The sequence below is a fragment of the Prionailurus bengalensis genome, chromosome A3, assembly GCF_016509475.1.
Source record: "Prionailurus bengalensis isolate Pbe53 chromosome A3, Fcat_Pben_1.1_paternal_pri, whole genome shotgun sequence".
NCBI classification, from domain to species: Eukaryota; Metazoa; Chordata; class Mammalia; order Carnivora; family Felidae; genus Prionailurus; species Prionailurus bengalensis.
In genome coordinates this window covers 61,486,995-61,510,604 of record NC_057354.1, presented here as the reverse complement: position 1 = coordinate 61,510,604, position 23,610 = coordinate 61,486,995, and the positions used below count along the sequence as shown (strand labels likewise).

Below are 23,610 nucleotides of genomic sequence, written 5' to 3'. Positions count from 1 at the left end.
TTCTACCTCAAGGTTTGTTGTTACTTTTTGTTTGTTTAGTGACTCTCTTGGAATAATTCTCTAAAGTCTGTATTCTTTGTAATTTTTAGCCACTGAAACCATTGCTTGGCTAGCTTAATGATTTGTTAATGATTAGACAAGGATATTCTCAAATGCTGGAACCAGTATGTCTTCCTGTCTTTATGGACAGCTGTGTGTGTATGTTGAGGCATGTCTTCAATGCTTAGGCAGGCACTCTACAGTTCTGCCTCAGCCTTCTTCTTGTTTGCTCAAAGCCTCAAAGTCTGCCGAAAGTGAGAAATTATGGTCTTCTCGAGTCTTTCCTGGACATGTGTACATGTCCACATGTCCTATTAGAGTCCCAGAATCTAAAGATTCTAGAATCTTCTCAGAAGTATGTCAGATCTTTCTGAAGTTCCCCAAGGGATAGCAATGCCTGATTATTTCCTTTTAAGATTTTTGGTCAGTCTTTTGTTAGCTCCAACTGGTGTCATTACCTTAGCCAGCTGCAGTGTTAGACAATTGCCGCTGATTGCTTTTACCAAATGCCCTGTGGACAGGACTATTTGTGGAGAGTAAGCTCTCAGTCAAGTCAGTTAAAGACAAGCCCTGAGAATGGAGCTTTACCTGTGAGCTGCCATACCAGTCAAATAGTGCATGTCTCTGGAGATAGGACTTTTTGAGGTGCTCCAAATACCTTTGTCCCCTCCAGTGGCTGCTAGGCTGCTGGTTTCCACAGCTCTTATGGCAGCAGGGCTGTTGGTTTTCAAGGCTACATATATTCTCTAATGAAAACACATATAAACATAAATATATCATGTTTAGTGGCCCAAAAAGAAATTCTTAAGTTGGTTGGTTCTAGTCCCCAAAATAACACTGTTCAGCTCTTAATTATCATGTGTAAATTATCTAAATCAGCTTCTTTATTGTATATAGGTTATCTAGGTCCATGTGTTTATCAGAATCCCCTGGAGGGCTTGTCAACATATAAATTGCTCTGAAAGGTCCCACTCTCAGAGTTTCTGATTTAGCAGGTCTAGGATGGGCCTGGGATCTTGTGTTTCTAGTAAGTACTGAGAGGATGTTAGTGCTGCTGGTTAGGGACCTAAAGGGAATGCATAGCACCGTATTTACTAACAAGCTTGGTTCCCTTTTCACTTGATAATGTTCACTCTACAGTGGAATTGGGGCCCCATTCCTTGTCACACTGAAGCATGGTTCTTCTACTTTTAAGACTATCCCAAATTACATACTGGCTAATGGCAAATGTTTATCAGAAGCCTGATTCTCATTCAGTGTTTGTTACTACACTAAATGAATGAATTGTTGAAATTGCACTGATGTCTATCTTTAAATGTTTGTGAATTTATATTTGTTTCTTTTTTTAAAGCTTATGATTGAAAAATGCTCTTGGTTTGATTAAAGCTAGTATGGCCATAGGGTTGTCCGAAAACTTTTAAGATCACTTTTGAGATGGAAAGGGAATCCTATTAATACTTTTGCTGGATAAAAGTTGTAAACTGGGGCTGTTCTGGGTAAACCAGGGATATTGGTCACCCTAATTTTAGAAAATAAGTTATAAAAACATTTTTGCATTTCCACAAGTTTATTTGGCTTTCTTGGCTTTAATTTTATACTAGGGTTAAGTATTATATATTTTCTTTTTCAGTATAAATTCTTTTTCAGAAGAGAAGTAAAATAAAAAGTCAGTAAAAAAATTGAACTTTAAAAATAGTTTTATATTTATTTTTATTCCAAACTATTGCCTGCATTTGGTTTTTGGTGACACAGGGAGGCTTAGATCTAATTCTATTTAAAAATTTATTTTTTTTAATGATTAAAAAAAATTTTTTTTGGTAACGTTTATTTATTTTTGAGACAGAGAGAGACAGAGCATGAATGGGGGAGGGTCAGAGAGAAAGGGAGACACAGAATCTGAAGCAGGCTCCAGGCTCTGAGCTGTCAGCGCAGAGTCTGATGCAGGGCTTGAACCTGCAAACCAGGAGATCATGACCTGAGCTGAACAGACACTTAACCGACTGAGCCACCCAGGCGCCCCTAGATCTAAATCTAAATGAGATTACAGAACTTTTCCTAATTTCATTTTTATTTCTAACAAGTTAATGTCTTTTCTTTTAAAAGCAAATTATAAATGCTTGCTTTTACACTGGAGGGATGTGAACTCTGATAAGTGCTCTGGCTTTTTGAATTAAAATAGTTTCCATTAAAAAATTTTTAAGGATAATTTTTTCTGATAAAATTTAAAGACTTCAAAATAAAATACATGCTTATAGTTAGTCTGGTATTTACCCTTGCTCAAGCAGAAATATTTAAGGTTTAAAAAAATTTTTTTAAATGTTTATTTTTGAGAGAGACAGAGCATGAGTGGGGTAGGGGGCAGGGGGGAGAGAGGGAGAGAGAGAGAGAGAGAGAGAGAGAGAGAGAGAGAGAGAGAATTCAAAGAGGGCTCCAGGCTCTGAACTGTCAGCACAGAGCCCTCAGGAACCCAACCCTGAGATCATGACCTGAGCCAAAGTCGGACACTTAACCAAGACTGAGCCACCCAGGCGTCCCATAAGTTTAATTAAAGTCATATTAAAATGGAAAAGTTCTTCCAAAACTTTTATTTTACATATTGTTTTCCTATGAAAACACAGACTTTGGGGGAGAAGCGTAAGGAGCTGATATTTGGTGAGAGTCTATAAATGAATATTCATAGTTATGCCAGAACAGGTCTGCAAGGATGTTAGTAGTTTCTCTCTTCTTTTTGCTTATCTGTATTTTCAAAGTATGATTTTAATTTTTGCTGGGTTGAATGTTCCATTTCCTAAATGTCTCCTAGGGATTGCCTGCACTTGCACCACGCGAAGCGCGCTCACCGCGGGGGCAAAGGGCCAGAACATTTCACCCGGTCTTCTGATGTGTCAAGGCCTCACAAGGCTCAGTCTATCCGAGGGCGAAAATGCCATCATTCGATTAAGTCCAGAAGTTCGAGAACTCCTTGCAGGCGATTCAGTCCCAGTTGAGAGTGGGGTCTTGTGGGAACCTAAGAGTTCAACCCAGCGCGAGGCCCTCGGACGCCGGGACTCCTTGCTCCACCGCCTGAGAGGCGGACCCGGAGGGTGGGGCGGCCCGGCCGGGGCTCGCGGAGCGCGCATGCGCGGCGAGGGGGCGGGGCCGGGGCGGGGCTACGCGCAACCTCCGGAGCAGCAGCAGTGGCGGCAGCGGCGGCAGGGGAGTTCGGGCTGCGTCTGGGGCGGCGGGTTCGCGGCCGACCTGGGCAGGAGAACCAGCACGTAGAGCCGGGCCGCGGCCCTCGACTTGGCGACCAAACAGCGGCGCTGCTGCTGCAGGGCTTGGGCGCGCGGCCTGGCGGGACTGAGGACGCCGGGGCTGCAGGGCACGGGCGCCGCGGGCCGGGGCGCGCCAGGTAGGTGGGCCAGGCTGGGCTGGGGGCGACGCGGCTGCGGTGAGCTGCCGGGCGCAATGATGACCCGGCGGGGCGGGGCGCGGCGCGCATCCTGATACCGGGGTGCTGGACTGGGAGGGCGCCCGCGGTTGTCATGGAGATCCTACAGCCTTGTGGTTCACCGGCGGTTGCGTCTTTGGAGAACAATCCAAGCCTGGCCGACCCCTAACTGGGAGACCCGGGCAGTCTCCTGCTGAGGGGAGTGCGGGGCTGGGGCGGGAGATGGGGAGCTGGGATGCCGGACGCGGCGACTCCGAGGCCATGTCTTGGCTCTTGCTTAGATCTAGTGACTTCAGACGCTGAAGGCCTTTCTGTGCATTGGGTGTAAACAGAACCGGGTAAAAATAAGCATGCATCTCAGTGTAGGACATCTGCTCTCCGTCCTCTCAACTCTTCCCTTTTCTGCCTGCCCATAGTCCCCGATATTTCTGGCATCTTTGCTTTTTGTATGTTAATTTTTTCTGGCAGTGCTAGTCAGTTAATTGAGGCCTGAGAAATTTGCAGAGATCTGTGACCGTCTCTTGAAAAGCCAATCATGAACATGTAGGCCATAGAAGATTGAGACACTCAAAATGTCAAAAGTAAATTTATGTCTTTGTGGGCGAAGGGAGCGGGGATAGGTTTGCTTTCCCTCCGTCTTGTCGCCTGCCCTCTGACATTACATAATGTTGTGTTCCTCCTGCCCCGAGTTCATCCATAATAACAGATCATGAAAATATTTCTTTGGCTAAGAAAGAAGTGTAGGCAGTTGTAAAGCCCATTTTCTTGTCTTTTGCTTTGCCACTGAATGTGTTGGGAGGCTGCTTAAGAGTAGAATGCCCATAGGGCATCTAAACCAAGGGAATTGGGGGTGGGGTGGCCCTTTGAATGTTGCGATGAAATTCTGCCTGATTCATCTTGGTTCACAGTGGATTGTGTGGACTGTGGGCAAGCCAGTGGGATTGGGGCCTGAACAGGCTGACTTGGGTGTGAATCCTGGATCTTTCACTTGCTAACTCTGGTTCTCAATTTTCTCACCTCTAAAAGGTGAGAACAGAACCTGCTTTGCCATTTGTTTTGGAATGGAGATACTGTTGGCATTGGTAAATGCACATAGAACAGCTGTAGGTTGTCCTAGAAGTAAACTGAATTTCTTATTGGTTGAAGACAGGCTTTCTTTAAGAGGAATTTTGTTTTTGGATCTAGGTCCTTTGCTTTGGGGATTTTTGCTAAAATGTTTACTCCTGGAAGATGGAATCCGTTGGTTTCTCTGAAGAAAATGAATGATGGTGCCCACGTGGGAAGGCCAGTGTGATCTGTTGGAGGGCTGCTGTCAGAAGACAGTGATGCTGTCCCAGGGGTGGTTATTGCATGTGAACAGAGATCCACAAGGCCTCATTCCCTGTGGTGTCTTGTAAACACACCTCTGTAACAACAAGCCACAGTTACTGGGAGGATGTGCCCTGAAGATAGGGCTTAAATGAAAGGACGCCCGACAGATGCAGAAGGAAGGGAAGGCTGTATTTATTTCTCCTGGGCCCAGCAGTAGATTTGGCTGTGCTGATTCTAGTGGCTGCTCTACTTCTGTTTTTCATTAAGCTTATGACATCTCAGTGTTTATCTGCTTTAGGCTCTGAAGTCAAGGGTAGACATTACATTTTATTCCATTGTTTGGGAAACTGGATATTTTCTTGTATTGCTGTTAAACTGAATATTAGGATTTAAAAAAAAAAGTTGCTTTAAGGAAAGGAGGAATAAAATAATATACACAAGAGCTTGTTGTAAACTGTAAAGCACCACAGAGGTAGGGAAGAGGTCAGAGGTCAGAACTACTGACCCTGCAAGTCCCTTTAGCCAGCGGCCTACCTGGGAACATCCTGCTCAGCCTGCAAACCTGTAAATGCAGCTGAGGATTGGAATGGAAAGGCACATGGGACCAGCTGACCCCTGACCCTGACCTCACAGCATCTCAAGAATCCAGTAAGACAGAGGGATGTGGAGACTTTGGACCAAGGTTGGTCTTAGCTTCTTATGAAAAACTCCTTTATTGATTACGTATTCCACGAAAGTCCTCATAGTATTATCAGCTACTCATGGTATCAGGATGCTTTGACTTTCACGGAGGAGAAAATAGCACAAATCTGCAGGGAAGAAGGCTTGATTATGTGGTTGCTTCTTTTGTAGAACTTGATTAATGAGCTGGTCTTGAGAGATCCTTCAAAACATATTTTTCTAGTGTCCTGGAACAAAAGCTCTGTGAGGAGAGCATATTCTGGGGAGACCAATATTCACACCAAAGCAGGCCTCCTTTATTTTGTTTGTCTGTGCTTTTAAGGAAAATGCCATCATGCATCTAATTCCCAGGAGTTTACCTGTATTTCTATACATATGCACCCCTTGCTGTCTTTAAATTGTTTAAAAAGTATTATTTCAGATTTACTGAGGAGTTGCAAGAATAATCCAAAGAATTCCCAGATAAACTTTACCCACATTCTCCAAGTGTTGACATTTACTACATTCGCCTTATTCTTCTCTCATATTTGTTAGTGTGTGATTCCTTTTTTCTGAACTGTTTAATGGTAACTTGCAGACTTGATACTCTTTTACCTCTAAATACTTTATTATGTATATCTCAAAAACAAGGACATTCTCTTACATAACAACAGCACAGTTATTAAACATTAGGAAATTAAACATTGATATAATGCTATTATTTAATATATAGGTCTTTTTCAGATCTTGCCAATAGCTCCAATAATGTCCTTTAGAGAAAAAAAAATCCAAGATTATACATTATGTCAAATTGTGCTCTCTCTTTAGTTTGCTTTCATCTGGAACAGTTACTGAATCTTTCTTTGTAGTCCATGACATTGACATTTTTGAAGACTGCTGCCTATTTTGTGGATAAAGTCTCCCAATTTGGGTTTGCCTGCAGTTTCCTCATGATTAGATTCAGATTATGCACTTTTGGCAGGACTAGCACAGGGGTGACCCTGCAGTGATCTCAGCGTGTCCCATCAGGAGGAGGCATATGCTGTTGATTAGTCCCATTCACTGGTCAGGTTAACTTTGATCACTTGGTTAAGGTGGTGTCTGCCAAGTTCCCTTACAGAAAAGTTACCATTTTCCCATTGTATTTAATATGTATCTGGTAGTAAGATAACTTGAGACTCTGTGATTATACTGTTACTCCTCATACTCTGACTCACTAGTTTTCAAATCCATTGATGACTCTTACCTGAACCAGTTATTCTGGCTGACAGATGGTGATTTTTCATCTTCTCTCCTCTTCTTTTTTTTAATGTTTATTTATTTATTTTGAGAGAGAGAGAGATAGAGAGAGAGAGAGAGAATCCCAAGTTCCGAGCTATTTAGCGTGGAGCCCAACTTGAGGCTTGATCTCATGAACCATGAACGGCAATCAAGGGTTGGATGCATAACCAGTGTGCCACCCAGGTGCCCCAGATGGTGAATTTTCTAATTCCGTATTTCTTTCTATACTTACCAGTTGGAATTATACTGCAAGGAAGAACATTTCTTTCTTCCTTGTTTATCCTTTGATTTATTCCTCTGCACTCATGAATTCCAGCTTTATGCAATAGATTATAGTCTCTTACGCTCATTATTCATCTTGTTGCTTAAATTATCCCGGACTTGGCTTGTAGGAGCCCCTTAGGTCCTTTTGACATACCCTCATCCTTCTTTGAGGACTTCTTTACTCTCTGGTACAAAACCCTCAAGACTCAGCTTATACTTTCCAGCCTTGGAATTAACCATTTCTCCAAAGAGTCTTGGTTCCTTTTAATGGAGAATGGTATTTAAAAACCAAGATCTGGATCCTAGGCGTGCTCATTGCTACTGAGGTGTTGCTGCCTCTAGGCCTGTTTAGTGAATGTATTGCTCTCATTTACATATTACACAAAATTTTCTCTGATTTGCATTTTAAATTTAATGCTATGTCACTGTGTCCTAGAGATCTATATGTACTGACATTAAAATATTTTTTTGTCTGTATTCCAGAATATGGGTTTATCACAATTTATTGAACTATCCTTTATCAGTGGACACTTAGGTTATTCCCAATGTCCTGCTCTAAAAGTAGTGGAGAATCTGTGAATCAAATCATTGTTAATACTCGCTAATATTTCCATCTTCTAGCTCCCTAGAAGTAGGATTTCTGGGTCAAAGAGTAATTTTAAATGGAGAGCTTTGCCACATTGCCCCCACTTCCAGGAGGCTTTCACTTTGTACTCCTTCCATTAGGGTGTGAAACTATTTCTTTTTAACTCTGCCAATACTGAGTATAAATCTTGTCAATTTTTGCCAATCTAATGGATAAAGAAGGCATTATTACTTTAATTACATTTCTCAAATTACCAAAAATATTGAAAACCTTCTTGTGCTAGCTTATACTTTTGCTTCTATGAATTACCTGTGTATATCCTTTGCCCACTTTTTTCTCATTAGGTTATTCTTTATATTACTGAATTGTGGAAGTTACTGTAACTTTAGACTTTATTTTTGGCAGCCTTAGAAGTCTCCTTTAAGGATGATCCATTTTTCATTCGAGAGGTCAAGGAAACTACCATTTTCTGAGCCCCCCCTACATCCCAGGCTCTGGGCCGAGTATTTATTTATATACATTCCCTGCAAGTCCTGTGGGAAGTTGAGCTGTGGTGTTGAGAAAGCTTAGTGAGGTGTGGTTAAGGTATCCACCTAAAAATGATTGTAAGAGCTTGAACTGGGACTCAAACCCAGGTCTCTCTGGATCTCATGCCATTTCCATTAAAGCATATAGCTTCCTGCACAGGATTTGAAAATAATTGCTGTACTTTATTGTATCAATGTAGGACTGGGAATTCATTACTTGGAGCCTCCAATATCAGTAATTTCTATTTCTAATATTTTGATTTGTAAGTAAGGAGCTTTTAGCATATACATCTTTCAAAATCATTTATTTTATTTCTGGAACTATTGTGGACTCTGGAGCCAAAGTCCCTGTGAGCTTCCAATCAGCTCTGTGACTTTGGGCAAATAGCTTAATCTTTCTGTGTCTTGGTTTGCTCATCTGCAAAACTGGGCTGATGATAGTAGCAACCCCAGAGTCTTGTTGGGGGGTAAAGTGAGATAATGCACATCAAGGGCTTGGAATGGCACCTGTTGCCGGTAAGCATTCGGCAACATGAACCGTTATGATGAGTTCATGTGTGTAGCAAATGCAGGCAGTGTGGTACTTGGAATTAGAGCAGCCATTTCTCTGCAGGTTTAACCATCTCTTTCATCATAAGCTGTCTGGGAAATGGGGGATCAGGGCCCCTGGGTGCTGTGTACTTGTCTTTTCAATATGGTCTCTGCACACACCTTGCTCATACTCAGCCCAGCTGGCCCCTAGCATTTGCTCACAGCCCTTAACCTGGGGCGGGTGAGACCCTGCAGCCCTTTCAACGTGCAATCTGTTCTTGAGGCTCACCTGGTGAAGTACTCAGAAGCAGAAGTCTCCAGTGGGGGAGGGTCTGTGGTGATAAAAATGTGTCCATTTTCTGGTATGGGGTCAGGAAGACAGGGGGGGTGTCCTCTGGGAGGGGACCTCTGGAGGAGAAAAGCATTCAGCTCCTTGCAGCTCCCTTCCTGGGACACCGTCAGAGCCTTTACTTCAGACATCTAGTAATTCTCCTGTCCTTTATGCAGTGCCCTTCCTGTTGTACCTACCGGGTAGAATTCTGAGGCTGAAATCCCCCGCCTCCCTCCCTGTTCCCCACACCTCCACCATAGCCCTTGTACAGCTGGTATCAGCTGCTGTCTGCTAAAATTCATTCACTCCAGGATATGGAACTCTTTCCTTTGTTTTGTGTTGCTTGAATTTCAAATGGTGCCTTCTCTAACCTGCTAATTAGAATTTTTAAGGAGGATGACCTAGGTGTACAAATTCTGAAGTGTGAAGGAAATACATCTAGGCAGGTGTATATTTCTGGAGTACAGGGTCCTCTTAGGAAACAGGGATGCCCAGCAGTTCATGAGTCTCCCTGGATTGTGGGGTGTGTCATTTGGGGTCTTTGGGCTGACAAGTAAACAGTAAGGTCATTTATTATCTCATAGAACCGGAGTTCTACTCTATCAACAGTTCTGCAGTTTCATCAAGGACCTGGATTCTTCTCTTCTTTCCAGCCATCACTGCTGGTGTCAACCCAGAGTGACCCTCCTCATGATGATGAGGTTGTCCTTATGGTCAGTGGGACTGCATGTTTCCCCACTCCTGACACCAGCCAGTCTCTAGCCACAGCCACTCTGGTGTGTGGGAGCAGTGAGGACCACATAGCCTCCCTTGGATGCAGACTAGGAGGCTGCGAGGATGCTGTGTGCTGATTGGCTTAGGAGTGTTCCTCCATGGGTGGGCCCCAGACCAGTGGAATCAGCATCCCTTGAGACATTAGGTGTGAGGCTCAGGCCCCACTCCGACCTACCGAATTAGAAATTCTGGGCTGGGGGTGCCTGGGTGGCGCAGTCGGTTAAGCGTCCGACTTCGGCCAGGTCACGATCTCGCGGTCCGTGAGTTCGAGCCCCGCGTCAGGCTCTGGGCTGATGGCTCAGAGCCTGGAGCCTGTTTCCGATTCTGTGTCTCCCTCTCTCTCTGCCCCTCCCCCATTCATGCTCTGTCTCTCTCTGTCCCAAAAATAAAAATAAATGTTGAATAAAAAAAAAAATTAAAAAAAAAAAAAAGAAATTCTGGGCTGGGGCCCAGCACTCTGTTGTAGCAGGCCCTCCAGGTGATTGTGATGCAAGTTCCAGTTTGAGAATTGCTCTTAGTGTAATCAAGGCCACTCCCATTCATCAGCTGGAGTTGGGACTGGCTTTTCCTGAATCCAGAGAGGATTGCTCCCAGAGTAGGAAGAAGGGAGAAGAGCGCTGGGTGGTCAGCCCACAGCGTAAACTGAGGAACCTGTGGGCACCTTTGTTCTCCATGTCTCCCTCCCCGCCCCCGGCCTGGGCCCCAGTTTACTGGCCCAACTGTTTCCTAGCCCCATGCCTGCAGCCTCTTCAGCTCCTCCGAGAGTGGCCCACATCCTCCCTGCAGGACTAAAGGAATCAGCATGGTTACACCCCAGCCCCAGCTTCTATCTCTGGTCCAGCAAGGTTGGGAGTCCACTGGACCAGCTGCTGTGGATCTAGACCGGCCCTTATGACTCCCTTTCCAGAGGCATTCTGGAAGTATGTTCTGATGTATAGGGTTTGCTTACCATGCTACTCCTTGCTCAATTAGAAAAAAATAGAAAGCAGTACAGTTAGTAGGGGCTTGAGAATGCTTAAGGGGTTGGCCTGGGGACAGCCTAAGGGACTACTTTCAATGGCAGTTTGTAGTTCTCTCTGGCTTTGCCCAGTGTGACCTGCTTTGTTGTTCCCTTTTGCAAGTACAGCTCCAACTTTGTGTTTAGGTGAAGTGAAAGAGCCACCTCCATGGTGTAATCTGTGAGCTCAAAATCTCTCACCGTTCCACATTTTTCCAGAAACTAGCGAGCTGAGGTATTTCTAGATTTTCTTGATTTTCCAAGGTTCCCCTTAATCCAGGCAATCTCCTACCTGCTGTACCACATCAGTGCTAATTGCTGAAGAAGGAAGAGCACCTGAGGAGGAGATCGGGTGGGCCAGGGTCCAGAACAGTGTTTTTCAAACAGCAGTGGTTCTGAAATCAATTTGAGATTGTAACCAGCATTTAAGCATATTTCTTTTTTTGAAGGATGCCTGGGTGGCTCAGTGGGTTAAGCATCAGACTTCGGCTCATGGTTCATGAGTTCATGGGTTCATGGGTTCAAACCTCATGTCGGACTCTGTGCTGACAGCTCAGAGCCTGGAACCTGCTTTGGATTCTGTATCTCCCTTTCTCTCTGTCCCTCCCCTGCTCACACTCTCTCTGTCTCTCTCTCAAAAATAAATAAACATTAAAAAAAATTAAACATTTTTTTTGAAATAAAATAGAAAATATCCAAGTAAATTTCTTATAGAAAGGGTTGGCATTTTTTGGTAAAAATGTAGCTATGTGCATGAGGTGTATGTTCGGGTACTGTTTCACTGTGAATGCTTCCTACTGTGGGTTTGGCAAAAATGTGTAAAATCTGGAAGTTGAGCACATAGTGGAGGGGGCTACCCTGGCCATGTACACAAACACATGCACACACATATGGGGTCTTTCCCCAGGGAGAGGGTCTCTGGCCTTCATCAGAACCTCAGAGGTCTGTGACTCACCACAGTTGGAGAACCGCTGATCTAAAATAAAAGGGGACTTTTTTTTTTTCTTGAGCAGCAGGCAAAAGTTGATTAGAGTATAAGATTAGAAAGTAAGAGTAGTAAGAAAGCTCTCTTTACAGAGAGAGGACATTCGAAAGTGAATGTCCCCAAAAAAGGACTTTTAGCGGTGTGGGCCAGTGGGAGTGGAGCTGGAGCCCAGGGACAGCAAGAAAAAAGGCGTAGATGTTCTGGTCTTGCTCTGACTTATTGTCTGTGGTATTTGATCAATCCTCCTGATGATGTTGAGGGTCCTTAGCATGGCTACTCTGAGATGAGGAGGCAAGGCAGGGAGTGTGTGGATTTGTCAGAGGTTTAAAATTTAACCGTGGACACCTGACTCATCCTTCTCCTAACAGGGTGGATTAGCATGTCTACCTAAACACACACACACACACACACACACACACCACACACACACAGAGAGAGAGAGAGAGAGAATGAGATAGGTAAATAGGTTGATATCTGGATCTCCCTTGTTTTGAGGCTGGCCCCATTGGAGCCATCACTGCCTGTGATCCCCCTGCAATCCTTTGTGACTTAATAACAGGACAACTTCCAAGTCACCTTGGCTGCCTTTGGGATGCATTAATGTAGGTGTTAGTCTGGTTTGTGTTACAAAGCATATGTAATAATCTCTTTGGGGTACCTGTGTATGTTTTTTGAGGGGGCAAAAGTTGGATTATGAGACATGAACCTGAATGTGCCTCCACCACCCATGGCGGGTTATGTAGGTTGAGATAAGCAGGAGATTTGTACATTGCAATGCTCTGGACCAGTGTGGGTGGGAAGTTACAGTCTTGTAGGAGACTTGGTATCTTTCCTCTCAGTTTTACAGTCTTGAAAGCCATTTTTCCCATAGTGCCCCTATTTTTTAAAATGTTTATCTATTTACCTTGAGAGAGAAAGAGAGAGCGCTAGCAGGGAAGAGGCAGAGGGAGAGAGAGAGAATCCCAAGCAGCTCCATGCTGTCAGTGCAGAGCCCAACACAGGGCTCAAACTCACAAACCGAGAGATCATGACCTGAGCCAAAATCAAGAGTCGGATGCTTAACCGACTCAGCCACCCAGGCACCTCCATAGTGCCTCTATTTTAAAAAATGTACTGTGTTCAGTTTTCTCAACATCCTTCAAGTCCTGTCCATGCGTTAAGAAATTTCTCTGTAGGGGCGTGGAGCCTGCTTAAGATTCTCTCTCTCCTTCTCCCTCTGCCCCTATCCCATGTGCACGTGCACGTGTGATCTCTCTCTCTCTCTCAAATGAAAAATAAGTGTTAAAAAAAAAAAAAGCATTAACAGCCATAAAGAAATGTATTCAGAAGGCTAGAGTACATCCGTCTCTGACTCCTGCCCAGGGCACCTCTGAGGGGAAATGTAGAAGGAGGAGGTTGTGAGAGGCAGGGGAGTGCCAGTAAAGGTCAGAGAAGGATGTGGGCAGAACAGGGAAGTAGGAGGGGCCTGGGCTCATAATGTTTTGTCACGTGATCACTGACCCAGCTAAGCCTTCTCTTCTACTGACACTTTTTTTTTTTTTTTTTAATTTTTTTTTCAACGTTTATTTATTTTTGGGACAGAGACTGACACTTTTTTTTAAGCACATAAAAACTTGTGATTGTGTGAAGTGGATGTTGAGTATTTTCACATTTCTTACTCATTGCTTTGACTGTGTTCTGCATAGACAAACGTTAAACAAAATGATCACATTATGTAATTGGGTAATAATCAAATGGCTGATAAAATGCGGTAATAGAGCCCAATCAAGATGGGACTGTGTGCCAAAAAATGTCAAGGTAACCCAGAATTTTTCTAACATTGTTACTCCTTGGTTTTGAAGAGGACAGAGTGATGGGTGAATGGATTGGCCTTAGGGAAACACCGTGGGCTGGTAGACAGTGCCCACCTCAGGCAGAGGAGAAGCATGCATTTGGATTTTGCCCCTAACCTGCTGGTGACTTGGTGAAATCATGCCTGAATCTGACCTCCTTCCTCGTTCATCTGGAGCAGGTGAATCCCTCATTTCTTTCTCCCTTGACCCCCAATCCAACAATGAAGCAGAGTTGTGATTGTGCCTGAGGGCTGCATAGGTAAAGTTGGCATCGAGGGAGACACACATACATACACAGTATTTAGGGAAGTACTTGTTTAGTCTGTGGCCTTGGAAATCAAGGTCCTGTCTCTACTCTTCTTTCACTTTCTGGCTCCCCTCTGCAGTGATTTATGAGTATCTTTCTAGAGTACATAAACTTAGTGTCAGAGACCCTGGAATACCCTGGATATGTCCATGAAGGTTGAAGCTGTCTGTATATCATGCAGACCAAACTCTTCCTGGTCCAAGTAGAGTGTCTGGTACCTTTCTCTGGCTCTTCTACCCTGCACTCCATCCCCACACCCGCCTTCTGAGGCCCACTGCATATAATCCCCCACTACAGCTATAGGCTTTATGTTGATGCTCAAATCCTTGTCATTTCCCGTGAACTGATGAATGCCACTTTACTCCCTGAAGTTTCCCCCTGATAATGTATGCACAGCTGTTCGGATCTGGATTGTCTCTCTCTGGCAGTTTGATATCCTCCCCTGAATTCTTCACCTACCTCTCTCTGACCTCCTTTTACACTATTTTTGACCTATTTTATTTTCTATTATTCATTCCTGACATTTTACAGAAAGGGTGCATGGATTTAAAGTTATCAGTTAAAGCATAAACTGATTAAAAAGAATTAAAGACAGCTTCAAATGGATACAACCGTATGAGTGCCGTCCCTTCAAGAAGAGCCCTGAACTTATTTCAGGGATGCTTGCGTTACCAGAAGCTGTCACGTTCTTCATCTGTGTGTCTTTCTCCTTGAAACACTGCAGAACTCATGAGAACAGGAACCTGACTTTCTTGATAGTGCAAATAGTCTTGCAAATAGTGGGTGACGTACCAGTGATTGCCCAAGATACATATTTTTTGATTATCATTGTAGGCGCCTTCGAACTACATGATCTTTCGAATAACTTTCCTACAGGGAGAAAGACGTTTGCATTTTGAGTCAACTTGGTTATTTAATCATTCCTTAATTAGTCAGATATCTTTACCAAGCTAGGTATTAGCCTCATTGGCCAAAAGGAATAGAAAAGCCAGCAGACAGGTTGTGAAGCAGTGAGAAGTCTTTGCAGCTTGTGGACTGGCTCACAGAGAAAGGATGCTTCTGTGATGGCAGTGCCACTCTTGCACTGAAGGGGCTTCAGGCCCCCCTGTCTGGTGTTCGTGTCTGTCCTCATTACAGCAGCCAGCACAGCCTCAGCCCCATCTCTAGCAGAGAAGGTTCTAAACTGTCATGGAACAGATTCGTTCCAAACAGGATTAGATGAGATATGAAGTCCCAGGGCAGTAATCTCTGTGTCATTCCTTTTCGAGCAGGGCATCGCGGGGTCTCACCAGTATTACATACCCTCAGGCTGGCTGGTTTGTAAACTGTTAAGGATCGCACCCGTATTTATCATGGCCACTAGCAGCCTGTGGCTTAGACTCTGAACCTCATTTAATGGGCTCACTGAAATGAAAAAACAAAAAAACAAAACAACAAAACGGGCTATTTTTGCCTCATAACCTAGATTCGTCTGCACTAAATATGCAAGCCAAGCTATTAAATGTTTGGGGCAGTCAACAGGAATTCGGCATATTAAGGCTTTTTGAATTTACTACTCAGACAGGCCTAGAAATAAGATTGGTTGCCTTTTTTAGGATTATAAATGTTGCTTATATTGGGGAGAAGCTATTTTATAAAATAACTCTACAACAAAATGAATTTTAATATGCTTGTAGGGTCTTGCGAGCATGCACTCACTTGAGCCTAGGGCCCAGGGTAAATCTGAGAATGCTTTATTTAAGGCATTAAAGAAGGAAAAGGGGACTGTTCATGAACTTAAATCTAAAATAGTACTCTTCTCTGTCAGCATCCCAGTACGGTGACCTTTACCACCATTGGATATAAGTGGGGAATGGTAAAATTGTGAGGATTAATATTTGGCTGCATATAACAGGAAAACATCTGAAGGAAAAGAGGCCTAGTCAGAGAAGGCATGTCTTTCTTGTTGTCAGACCTTGTGCTGTACCTGCCTGTGGTGAGGCCCAGTGCCTCCTGTCTGGGTTGGCAGCTAGAGGTGCGATCAGCTCATGGGCCTTCCAGACACCAGGCTGGAGGAAGGCACACTTCCCAAGAACTCCTTATCAAATTTCTCCTTACGTCTTTTTGGCAAGAACCGAACGAACTCCTGGCCATACCTAGCTGCAAGGGAGGCGGACAGCCCTGGGCCAACTAAACGTCAGGATCCTAGGGCTTCTATGGAGGAAGCAAAGAATAGACATTGGAGGCAACTGTGTCTCTCCTGCAAGTTGTCTTTTTTGGAAGGTGAGTTTTTAATGCTTGTTGGAAAAATGTTGGCAAAACTTTGGGAAAACTTCTCTGGGGAGGCTTTAGGCATGGAGAGCTAACTAAAAAGTTGAGAACTTGAGACCTTTCTTGCTTCCACACTTCTTTCATACGAGAGCCTGAAAGAGGTCACTTGATCCCTTTGTTCCTTCATTTCCTCATTTAGAAAACAGAAATGGCCGAGTTCTGAGCTAAATTCTCAGGGCCAGTGCCAAGGCTCACAGACCAGAGCTGCTTCCCACCGTCTCTCTGGTGCGTCTGGACCTGTGGGTGTGTCTGGAGGGAGGGGCTGCTTGGGTGGGGGGATTTCAGGAAGAATGTGAGATCCAGGCAAGGGCCTGTGGATGAGATGCCCTGGGGCCCAGGAAGAGGAAGACAAGCTTGTCCCCACTGTAGTCTCCAGGGCTGGCTTATCCTTTCCCACCCTGAACCCACCACAGGCAGGTCCCCTCCCCAAGTATGGGGAGGGCCAGCCTCATTAGTGGAATTGAGGGTGGCACCTGGGTCTGTGCTTCTCTCCTGCCTCTTTTCCTCCTTGTCTTGCTTTCCTTCCAGAAGGGAGATCCCAAGTGTCTGCTCTGTCAGATGAAAGGGATCAAATAACCAGTTTATTCTAGGTGTCAGCGAAATTTAATGTGTTCTTTCTGAGGCATTTGGATTTTAAGAAGAATATATGTGCTAGCAGTCCCTAAACTCAGAAGAGAGCCTCTCCAATGGTCAGATGTCAGGCCAAGGAACAGGCATGGATAGAAGTTGGGGCCCTCCTTGTGCCTGCCAGTCACTGGGTACAAGCATTTGTCTGCTGCACACCTGGGTAATGCTGGCCAGCCCAGCTGTTCCTGTCCTCTTCCCTCTACCCCCTACCCCAACCCAGCACGTGTGAATGACACTCACACCTCTCTCACCTCTCGTGTGTGCTCACACATGGCATTCACACATGTACTTACAGCTGTCATTTGCACATGTGCATACACACCTTTTGTGTTCACACACACACACACACACACACACACACACATATCCTAAAAAGGCAGTAGCTGCTGAGGAGCTATGCTTTGCTTTCTGTCTGATTGGAATCCCTGGGAGTTAGGGGTATAGACGTGCATGTATGTTCAAGAATCTTTATAAACACTCTTTGAATTCATGCCTCTGAAATACGGAAGTTTCTTTTTGTGTTTCCAAAACTAATGATGAAAATTTGCTAATCTGTAGTAATGTTTCCTAGCCTTAAAAAACTTTTTTAGGGGTGTCTGGGTGGCTCAGTTGGTTAAGCTTCTGATTCTTGATTTTGGCTCAGGTCATGATCTCATTGTTCATGGGTTTGAGCCCCACGTTGGGCTCTGTGTTGACAGTACAGAGCCTGCATGGAGTTCTCTCTCTCTGTCACTCCCCTGCTTACTCTCTATCTTTCTCAAAATAAATAAAATTAAACTTAAAAAAATTTTTTTAACTTCACATTTTTAAAAAGGCAAGGATTATCAAATGGCCCTTTCTCACTTTCTCTACCCTATGAGTGGCTTTTGTAGGCAATGGATGAACATAGCATCTTTCCTTGTATCCCAGCAGTAATCATCACTGCCTGGTGATTATTTTCAGATTGTTTTGCTATCCACTTTTTTCTCAGTATAAACATAGGTTGTTTTGTTTTGTTTTTTCATCTTTGAGAGTGAGATATTTTACTTAAGGGAGGTATCTGTCAAACTTCATAAAACTACTTTTCTTACCCCTTCATGGGTGTGCTGGTCCATGTGTTATGTGGACCTTGCGTTCCCATTCCACAGGTGCCAAGGGTGGGTGTCTGGCCCCAGTGAACTAGATGCTGTACTTTTTCAGAAGAAACAAAAACCATTGGGACACCCTAAGTGTGCAATGTAAATGAAGAAAGTGAGGCCCTGGCCAGGAGGGAAGTGGTTCTGATTTCCATGTTCCATCTCCTACTCTTAAAGGGGAAAGCACTTTCAAGGGAGTATGATAGGGGAGAGAAGTACAGAGAAGGCAGAAGTTCTTGAACGCATTGCTGACTATAGAATGTTGCTGTCATGTGGCCCCTGGCCCGGTAACCCTTGCCAGGGGCGTAGCAGGCATTTGGGCAGCATCTGAGTTCAAGATGGTGACCACCACAGGCCTAGAGACACCTGAAGTGGAGCATTGATGGGGCACAGAATAAAGTCCCAGGTTGGGGCACCTGGATGGCTCAGTTTGTTGAGCATCTGACCCTTGATATCAGCCCAGGGCATGATCCCAGCATTGTGGGATTGAGCCCTGTGTTGGGCTCTGTGCTGAATGTGGAGCCTGCTTCAGACTCACTCACTCTCTCTCTCTCTCTCTCTTTCCCTCTGCCATTCCCCCCCCACACCCCCCACCAAAAAAAAAAAAAAAAAAAAGAATAAAAGTCCTAGGTCAGGATCATGTAATGCTCAAGCAGAGCTTTGTCCAGTGGGAGTGACACTCACTGTGAGACAGTGTGGATGGGGCAGGTCTGAACTGTCCCAGGGGAAGGAGTGACACTGATTGAGTAGACCTGGGTCTAGCGCTCACTCCCGATGCTGAGAACTTGGCAGTCTGATTGCCTGGCCTGGGTCTGTTGATCGCCTGCGCCCCCAATTTGAGTGGCCTGAGAGAGGGTGGGTACACACTTCTGCTAACGGAGTGTAATTAGGGAGTGAGTGTTGGGCTGCCAAAAGGAAAACAGCATCAGAGTAAGCTAACCTAGTCCAGGCACCCTGAAGTCCTGGCTCCCTGTTTGGGAGCCCCCTTACCCTCTCCTTCTTGGTGTGTAGCTCCTTGACAGTAACTCCTTAGGGGTCTAGAGGAATCACTTAAAATGTTCAATTCTGCTTTGCTGTGTTTTATTGAGGGAGAGGGTGTTGTGTCCCACAGTGGTACTGACTTTTGTGAAGATTGTTCTCTGGGGACGTGCCCAGTGAACATAACAGATCTGGAGTGTCATAGGACATAAGTGTCCTTCAGGGAAGGAACAGCAGCTCTGTTTTCTTTGTATCTCCAGAGTATCCCACAGTGCCTGGTACAGCATAGGTGTATAATCAGTGTTTGTCGAGTGAATGAATGAACAAAGCTGCCATTTCATTGTGGAAAGTGCAAGAAAAGCCTCAGCCTGTCCTGGGAAGACAGCCCATTTCCCGGAGGTCAAGTTGGGGTTTGGTCTAACTCAGGAGAGGGAAGTAAGACTGGGGCTTGTGGCACAGCTGGTGTTGCAGTCAGTCTTTGGGTGAAGCCAAACCTGGCAGCTTGTGTCCCTGTACCTGATATGTCCTCCCTGTGCAGTGGCATTCGTGTCCTCAGCACACAAGCCCTGTCAGCCAGCTGGCTGTGACCTAGCAGCTGCTTCTGTTCCTCTGGGAAGAAAGTGCCACACCTTAGGGCTCAGTCATCTTGGATTGTTTTCTTTCTAAATGTTATCAACTTTCTCACATCTGCACAGGGTCGCAAGTGTGGTATCATAGGTGCTAAAAGAGAAGCCCAGTAGGGTGGGGTTCACAGGAAGGGTGGCCTCCTCCTCTTCTGGGCCTTGGGGACATCACAGGGCTTCACGTAGAGTTATGTGTCAAGGGTGGGGGTGATAGCTCGAGCTGGGAGTTTCAAGAGAGAAGCGTGGGGAGGACAGGGATAACGCATCAGGAAGGAGTTTCAGGAGAGGCAGGGTCAGCTCACCGAGGGGCTCACGGTCCATCATCAGGTCCTTTTCAAGTTTGAGACTTCATCCCACACAGGAGCTTTCTCAGACTTTTTAAAAAGCTTTTTATTCTGTTTTGCTTATATCATTGTTTTAAATGAAAAAAGCAATTCCAAAGTCTTTCTAGAGGTTTGAGGAGGTCCTTTCTTAGATGGTAATTGTTCTTGTAACCATACCTGTGTTCTAACCAGGTTTGTGGGCCAAGATGGGCTCCCTCATTTCCATTCAGTGGTGTGGGCACCGCAGTTCACTGAATCCTGATGCAGGGTCCCCAGAGCCCATAGTGGTGGCGATGAAGCCATGTCTATGACATGATGGAAATGAAACCAGGACTGGGGAAGGATATTCTAAACCACCTGTAAAAATTGAGCTGGCTGTGAGGAAAAGAAAGTATTGGGGTGTGAAGAACCCCAGAAATCTGGGTTTCTAGAAACAAATATTAATTGTCTCAGGGTCCTCTCCTTGCACATTGAAACAGCTGAGTGGGCAGCTTCAGTTGGCCCTACCTCCTCCATAGTCATGCTCTTGCTATGACCTTGTGGGGTCTCTACACTGGGCAGGGAGGGGGGTGCAGTACAGACATAAAACATAGTCAAGCCTGTTGGCCAGTGGCTGGGGGAGGGGATGAGGTAGTGAGAGATTATGGGGACAGGACTTGGCTTGTAGTTGTGCTAGGACACGCTCCTGCTCTAAGATTTTGTGACTTGGGGACTGGGAGCATAAACTTCACTGTGCCATATAGTGGGGTGATGTGGTCAGGGAGAAAAATGTGGCAGAAGGCAAGGCTGGAGAATAAGGAAGTGAGGGGCAGAGAGCAAGGGATGAGGCGATGGAAATTGTTGCCGGCAGCAGGTGCAGCCTTGTCGATTTCCTCACCTGCTGGGGTGACACTGACCCAGAGAAGCACCCCTTTGAATTCCCACCCTCTTATTAGTGACTATGCACTAATATCACGTGGTGGGAGTCCTCAAAACCTGCTTGTACTTAGCTTGATTTGCCACATTTGATAACATTTTATGTTCTGTTTTACAATAGGCATACATTTGCATGATTCAAAAATTAGAAGGTACAGCAGGGTATATGGTAAAGTCAGCCTCCTGCCGCAGACACCTAGATCCCCTCCTGGAGACACCAATGCCATGTGCTTTTCTTGCGTTCTTCCCAAGATATTCTGTGTATATGCCAGCAGATGTGTGTGTGTACACATTAAAGTGTTTTTATGCCCACAGTGTCACGTTCCACGTCCACTGCACCCCTCACCATCTCCCGTTACTATTTCTGGCTACTCATTGTATAGAGTTTTTCTTTGTTTTGCCCAGCTACACAGCATCCCCCTGCCAGGCTGTGCTGTAGATTCTTTGACTAGTGCTTTCTCTCTCTCTCTTTTTTTTAATCAAAAAAATTAATTTATTTATTTTGAGAGAGAAAGAGAGAGAGAGTGCACATGCATGGGAGGGGCAGAGAGAGAGGAGAGAGAGAGAGAATCCCAAGCAGGCTCTGTGCTGTCAGCATGGAGCCCAACGTGGGGCTTGATCCCACAACCCTGAAATCATGACCTGAGCTGAAATCAAGAGTCAGACACCTCACTGACTCAGCCATCCAGGCGCCCCTGACTAGTGCTTTCTTGAGCTTGGTAGGCTCTTCCTGGTCTGTGCTGGGCACTAATGTGTTAGCTCTTTGAAAGAGCACCCCCCACCCTTGCCCTAAGGTGTGGATAGAGTATCACCCTATCTGGAAGGAAAGTGTGGGATTGGGTGATATTTGGAAGTTCCCATTTACTGCTATTCTCATCTGGACTATAACTTGCTTTGGGGAGTAGAGGGCAGCTAATGGTTAGATACTATTATTTGTAAGATACGCTTCTTTAGAATATTACCTTTAGTTACACATAGGCCTTTTAGACCCACCCATAGCATCCTGAATGAGGCTTGTCAAGGCCACATTTGACCCGAGCTTCAAGAGCAGTGGTTCTGAGGGACTTTGCAGGGCCCACTGCACGTTTGAGCTACTACAGGTGCTGCAGATGGTTCTGGAGGGATGTCTCTGACAGCCAGGACCAGGAATGCATAGTGCTTGTGGCATCGTGTTTGTGGCATGTTGATATCTAGCTGAGGCTGCTTCTTCCCGCCCGGTGAATCAGTTGCTCCTACCACCATGCCATGTGTCTGAGAGGGAAGGGAACAGCCTGGACATTGTAAATATGTCAATATGTCTTGGAGTCATGTTGGATGGTCCCTGTCAGCTTCTAGATCTGCAAGACAGTCCTGGTAGTTTACCACAGTGGAGCCAGTGTGCAGTCACCTCACATGGCAGCATTGTACAGGCAGCGGACATCTTTGAGGGCCCCACCTTCAGACCTGGGGGAGGGGCAGTGGCGGGCTCTTGCCACACGTGGGGACACTCCAGAGAGCAGGACTTGATGGTAGCCCACCCCCAGAGGGTTCACAGCTGCAAGGCTGCTTATCAGCCCCTGTGCAGGTGTCAGCAGGACACATTCAAGCCATGAGGCCTCTGTGGGAGGGAGCCGAGGGCTGGCAGATGTTAGACGTTAGCCCCTGGGGTCTGTTGTGTGCAGTGCCAGTGGCCAAGGGGCGCTGAGATGGCTCTTTCTGCCCCATTAGTGGCTGTCAGCTAGCTCAGGGCACCAGTCTGCTGGATAAACCCAGCTGTTGCAGAAGGTCAGAGAAGAATGGGAGCAAAGAAGGCAGTTCAGGGGGCCCGCCGATGACTGCTTTCAGGAAGTGAACAGGCTTATTCATGTTCATATTTTCTCTAAAATACTCTTGAGGTTTCGACGCTCCGCCCTGAGACCTGTGTGGCTGAGGGCTGCTTGTCCTGGTGGAAGGGATGGTCTTCAAATCTTGTGCTAGCCTAAGTCTGGGTGGCGGGGTCCTGGGGCAGCTCAGTCCTGCCTCTGAAACTGAATGGAGGCAGAGGGGAGGCAGAATTGCTGTCAGGGTCATGGGGCCTCCTGCACACAGAGCCCAGGAGGAGGTCGCTAACAGTGGAGGAAGTGGAATTATTGCACATGGTGCGTTTCGACATTGGGACTCAACCCTCAAGAAGGAAAACCAAGTGTGGGGGTGCATGGCACCCGGGCTGAAGAAATGAAAAGTGGGCAGAAGGCTGAACGTTAACTACCTTGTCTTTTGCTCACCCACTTGGCCCTTCTCTTGGGCTGGCCCTGGCAAGGCAGAATTATCTCACCCCACACCAGCTTCAGGGCCTGTGGCTGGGAGAAGTTCTCTTGCTGTGTTTATTCAAGGTAAGGGATCTCTCATAACAGCTTGTGATGCCTGAGGCCAGGAGGGTCTAGTCCATGAGACATCAGGAAAGCTTTCCCCGTGAATATCTGAGTTAATTGTACTGGATGTTACAACGTGTAACATGCCTGTGGCAATATTGTACTTGTATGGGATGAGCTAAGAGAGTCCTTGAATAGCTTTGGAAACTCCCTTTTGGGATGTAGTTGAGAGAAGCAATAAATATGAGAGTATTTTTTAAATGTAAACAAGTTAGGAGTGTCTGGGTGGCTCAGTTGGTTAAACTTCCAACTCTTTTTTTTTTAATTTTTTAAAATTTTTGAGAGAGAGGGACTGAGCACGAGTGGGGGAGGGGCAGAGAGTGAGGGAGACACAGAATCTGAAGCAGGTTCCAGGCTCTGAGCTGTCCTCACAGAGCCCGACGTGGGGCTCGAACTCACGAACTGCAAGCCCATGACCTGAGCTGAAGTCAGACGCTCAACCCGCTGTGCCACCCAGGTGCCCCAAGCATCCAG

At 45.6% G+C, this 23,610-nt stretch overlaps 1 protein-coding gene across 18 annotated transcripts in view; it reads left to right on the top strand.

Annotated features, from left to right (window-relative positions):
- Positions 1-3,162: 3,162 nt before the first annotated feature.
- The window catches only part of INPP4A (inositol polyphosphate-4-phosphatase type I A), a 151,690-nt gene continuing 131,242 nt past the window's right edge, over positions 3,163-23,610 (top strand). For 9 of the 18 annotated variants that reach the window (XM_043603207.1, XM_043603208.1, XM_043603199.1 and 6 more), the window contains exon 1: positions 3,203-3,430. The gene's annotated coding sequence lies outside the window, so the exon portion shown is untranslated. Of the gene's footprint in view, positions 3,431-23,610 lie in introns of all 18 variants that reach the window. The other 9 variants (XM_043603211.1, XM_043603202.1, XM_043603209.1 and 6 more) reach the window with 4 other exon arrangements.